Source organism: Triticum aestivum, chromosome 1B, assembly GCF_018294505.1.
Source record: "Triticum aestivum cultivar Chinese Spring chromosome 1B, IWGSC CS RefSeq v2.1, whole genome shotgun sequence".
In the NCBI taxonomy this organism is placed as follows: Eukaryota; Viridiplantae; Streptophyta; class Magnoliopsida; order Poales; family Poaceae; genus Triticum; species Triticum aestivum.
The window spans coordinates 570419916-570424704 of NC_057795.1; the positions used below are offsets into that span (position 1 = coordinate 570419916).

General features: G+C 40.4%; 1 long non-coding RNA gene across 1 annotated transcript; it reads left to right on the plus strand.

Annotated features, from left to right (window-relative positions):
- The first annotated feature begins 1137 nt into the window (after positions 1–1137).
- Positions 1138–3795, plus strand: LOC123139075 (uncharacterized). Its single transcript, XR_006469432.1, has 2 exons — positions 1138–2686; positions 3289–3795. It is a non-coding gene; the product is annotated as an uncharacterized lncRNA (long non-coding RNA).
- The last annotated feature ends 994 nt before the right edge of the window (positions 3796–4789 follow it).

Here is a 4789-nt window from a genome sequence, read left to right on the forward strand (position 1 = left end):
CTAACTTCCTATTTACCCCCGCCCGACTATCGTCAACTAGCACCACATCATCCGCAAAGAGCATACACCATGGGATATCTCCTTGTATATCCCTTGTGACCTCATCCATCACCAATGCAAAAAGATAAGGGCTCAAAGCTGACCCCTGATGCAGTCCTATCTTAATCGGGAAGTCATCAGTGTCGACATCACTTGTTCGAACACTTGTCACAACATTATCGTACATGTCCTTGATGAGGGTAATGTACTTTGCTGGGACTTTGTGTTTCTCCAAGGCCCACCACATGACATTCCGCGGTATCTTATCATAGGCCTTCTCCAAGTCAATGAACACCATATGCAAGTCCTTCTTTTGCTCCCTATATCTCTCCATAAGCTGTCGTACCAAGAAAATGGCTTCCATGGTCGACCTCCCAGGCATGAAACCAAACTGGTTTTTGGTCACGCTTGTCATTCTTCTTAAGCGGTGCTCAATGACTCTCTCCCATAGCTTCATTGTATGGCTCATCAGCTTAATTCCACGGTAATTAGTACAACTCTGAACATCCCCCTTGTTCTTGAAGATTGGTACTAATATACTCCGTCTCCATTCTTCTGGCATCTTGTTTGCCCGAAAAATGAGATTGAAAAGCCTGGTTAGCCATACTATCGCTATGTCCCCGAGACCTTTCCACACCTCAATGGGGATACAATCCGGGCCCATCGCCTTGCCTCCCTTCATCCTTTTTAAAGCCTCCTTGACCTCAGACTCCTGGATTCGATGCACAAAACGCATGCTGGTCTCATCAAAAGAGTCGTCCAGTTCAATGGTAGAGCTTTCATTCTCCCCATTGAACAGCTTGTCGAAGTACTCCCGCCATCTATGCTTAATCTCCTCGTCCTTCACCAAGAGTTGGCCTGCTCCGTCCTTGATGCATTTGACTTGGCCAATATCCCTCGTCTTCCTCTCTCGGATCTTGGCCATCTTATAGATGTCCCTTTCGCCTTCCTTCGTGCCTAACCGTTGGTAGAGGTCCTCATACGCCCGACCCCTTGCTTCACCAACAGCTCGCTTTGCGGCCTTCTTCGCCATCTTGTACTTCTCTATGTTGTGTGCACTCCTATCCAGGTATAGGCGTCTAAAGCAATCTCTTATAGTTCCCAGTTTATTTTCCAAGTTAGTCAGCAGTCTTTGGTTTCATGTTGGTGTACTTAGTTCCTACTTCTGCAGTTCCTATTTGCCACAAAGTCGTGCATGGACACATGATGAACTTGTAGTTCATGGTGTTATTCATGCCACTAATCGTATCAACTGGACATGGTGATTTAATTTGCACGCTATATAAGCCATTTTTTGGGTGTTGAAGTTCCTTCCTGTTTACATTTTTCTAGCCTAGTACTCCCTCCGTTCCGAATTACTTGCCGCACGTATGGATGTATCTAGATGTATTTCAGTTCTAGATACATCTATTTCAGTGACGAGTAATTTGGGACGGAGGGAGTACTTGATACTAATTTTTGTTTTATTCTATGTAGTGCTTGAGGCTAATTTCTCTCAGAAGCCCATTTCTGACTGGATGTCTTCTGTTACTCAAAGTGTACATGATATCCTTCTTCAAAGTTAACTACCATTCCTGGGATATTTTTATACCTCTATAGTTTATTGATTAAAAACCAAGAATATGCAGATGGTTGTAATTTAGTCTAAGATCCTGGTGCTCACTAAATTTCTCTATCAATTAACCAATCAGCCAAGAGAAACACACAGTAGCAGATTGTTGTACCGTCTTCAACACACACGTACGGGTAATGCCTAGAGTACAAAAATAATATTATTCAGTCATCTGTTGTAGCGTAGAATTGTTCTTTGTAGTTCAGTTTTCAGTTTTGTCAGTCATGCCACATTTAATTTATCATTAAGATTCATTTTCCAGTTTTCAGATTGGTGTGTTATTTTTAGTTAAATAGTATTATTATAGCTTATTCTTATAGGTTTGTATTTCAGCTTTTTTTCAGTTTCAGTCTGTAATCATGAGTGTGGTACTACATTATTTATTACATAGTTCTCTTTATTTTCATTTTTCAGCAAGCATCTCATGTATTTTCTTAGTATTTCATTATTGCCACTGTGTACTGGTCATCAGTTATATGTGGTTATGGTTTAGGGGTTCATTTTCTAATCAATAGTTCATAGTTTTTTCATGGTTTAGTTAATAGTTTTCAATTTTTTCAGGGTTCAGTGTATTGTTTTCAGTGTTATATATTCATTTTGTGTTCAGTCTTGCATGATTATTTACAGTGACATCAGTGTTTCATCAATCATCAGTTTTGATATTTTGCTTTAGTTCTTAGCGTGAGTTTACAGATTTCTAGTTTAGTATAGTTCATCAGTTAGGTTTTAGTTTTTAAACAGGGAGTGACATCATTTGTTTAGTGTTCATAGGTTTTCTGTTATGTTTCAGTTTTCAATCGTGTAGTTATTTCTGTAAGTAGTTTCAGAGTGTTAGGTGTCATTTTTTTAGTTCCGTCAGTTAGTTTCATTCTTCATTAGTTTCTTCATTTCTTAGTCTCAGTTATCAGTTCTTAGTCTTCAGAGTTAGTTCTCAGTACCCTTCTAAGGATCAATATCTTTTAGTTATGTTAAAGTTCCTCTGTAGGTCGAGCTGCATGGAACCTCTTATCTTTAGCCCTTCAACATTGCTTTGAGGTCCGTACTCTCCAACTAACTTGCAACAAGAAGATTTCTCTTTTTTGTTTCTCTCAGATGAAAGAACATATGGACTTCAAACTTTGCATATCAAACTAACTTTACAACTTCAATGTGTGAAAAAACTTTCAGATTTTTTGGACCAACATAAATATACCAAATGAGGATTTTTTTGATTAAAAAAATAAATTTTAGCATTTTAAATGCATGAAAAAATCTGAAAGTTTTTTCCCACATAGTAATTAGAATGTTTTGTTGTCCTGCAAAGTTTGAAGTTTATACGTTGTTTCGTTTGAGAGAAACAAACAATACAAATGTGTCTGCACAGATCTTGATGAAAAAATGAAGGGCTAAGATAAGGGTTACCATGTAGCTCAAGCTACACAAATCCACACTCCCTCAGTTATTAGTATTCATTAACCTTAAGGATTGACATTTGTGTGCTTATTTTGCTATCGGTTGTTAGTTTTTTGTATCTTCTGCGCATAATCATGACTAGTTTCATTTTTTTAACAATAATACTTTTGTTGCTCATCAGCCGGCACCTTCTTTTTCTTTTTTCTCTTTTTTTTCCTGATGTATGCAACCCATGGGCATCACAGAAATTACCATTCAAGATCACGGGGACGGGCTGGCTGGAATACAATTGGGAACATGGAGCATTACCACTGTTGTGTATAAGAATTTTAAGGACGGCGAAATCAAATTTAAGAAGGGGTGGAAGGAGTTTGTGATGAGGAAGACAATGCTGTACTAATCACTTTCAGGAGCAGCACATTCGTGGAGTTCAAAATGATAATGATCATCAACAAGTGAGTTGCTCGTGTTTATTCAAGAAGGCGATGATGTGCTTTTCCTGAAGTATAAATCGTTCGCTGTGCGCAATTTTTATTTTGTTATAGTTGTTGTGTTTGCTTCAAGCTACTGGAACCTTTTTATGAGCCATCTATTTTCAGTATCTTTTTGTTCAGTTAGCTTTCATGTATGTAGTGCCAATCAATCGCCTAGCTATGCTCAATAGCATCTGTATTTTCCCAATCTGTACTAGTATTTTTTGTTTGAACCGAAATCTGTACTAGTATCATCAGTTATTGATTCTATTTTTTTAAGTTTTACTTTTCATTATATGTATTATTGATTATTTCATCCCCCCCCCCCACCACACCGTTTTACATGGCCTATTCCTTGCATCAGAACTCCCAATATATACTTAATAAGCAAGGCTTCTGTTATAGCAGTGGATGCGTTAGCTGATGCTAGTAAGCACGGCTTCTATTAGCAACGGGCGGGGACTGATGATTTTAGGATAATTGAAATTTAGACAGATAGCAGCACGGCAATGGACAAAAAAAATGACCTGAGCCCAAATAGGAATCAGACGTCTGTTTGTCAGGCACTCCCTTGGGATGGAGGAAGTACTTTTTTTCCGGTCTTGTTGGGAATATAGCTATTTGTGTAAGCCGCCCAGGAGGGGCCGAGTTATGCAAAGAGCTTCAACCGGAAGAAGCCCAAGGCCAAGCATGAAGATAGCGGTTCAAGATGGGCTTAAGGCCTGTTGGCGACTCAAGGCCCGTTGTAGTAAACCGCTGTAATGATATTACTTGTATCATAAGATAGACTTAACTAGTCACCGAGCCGGACATTGTTTATGAGCCGGCCGGGACTCTGTAAGCCGCAGGGCGTCCACCCGTGTATATAAGGGGACGACCCGCTGGCGGCTTAGGGCAAGAAAACAACTCATCGAGAACCAGGCATAGCGTGTCTCGCTCCCTGGTCATCGAAACATCAATACCAACCCAACTAGACGTAGGCCTTACCTTCACCGTAAGGGGCCGAACTAGTATAAACCCTCTCGTGTCCTTTGTCCCGATTTAACCCCTTCAAGCTTCCTAGTTGCGATGGCTCCACAACTAAGTCCTTTTACGAGGACATCTGACCTGACTATTCCATGACAGTTTGCGCCCACCATGGGGCCAGCGCACGGTGGATTTGAGTTCTTGAAGGGCAACTTCGAAGGGCTCAAGGGATACGTAGTGGGCCGGATGACCAAAAGTCATCGCGGCAAGACCTACATCGACGATGAAGGCTGGGGTCCCAACGCCG